This window comes from Chaetodon auriga, chromosome 18 (genome assembly GCF_051107435.1).
Source record: "Chaetodon auriga isolate fChaAug3 chromosome 18, fChaAug3.hap1, whole genome shotgun sequence".
Taxonomy (NCBI): Eukaryota; Metazoa; Chordata; class Actinopteri; order Chaetodontiformes; family Chaetodontidae; genus Chaetodon; species Chaetodon auriga.
The window spans coordinates 10,769,497-10,769,801 of NC_135091.1; positions in this window are offsets into that span (position 1 = coordinate 10,769,497).

Genomic DNA, 305 nt, shown 5'->3' on the forward strand with positions numbered 1-305 from the left:
AATGGGTGCAGAACCCACCAAGGGAAGGCAGCAGACAGGGCAGACAGCTCTTTGGTGCTTCTTGGAGCTTCTTGACAGTAGTGAGAATAGCAGTGGTCTTTCATAATGTGTAACCACAATGTCCAGATTTGAGACATCATCCAGTTGCAGCGCTGTTTTGCACAACCCGCCCCTCAGCTGTGAGGGAGCTTGGAGCCCCTTAAATATGTTCATGCGTTGCTGTGTGAGATTTTGCAGCTTGGAAAGCCTCTGAAGTGCTGAACAGCAAGCAGCCCCCCCCCACCCCTCTCTCTCTCTCTCTCTTT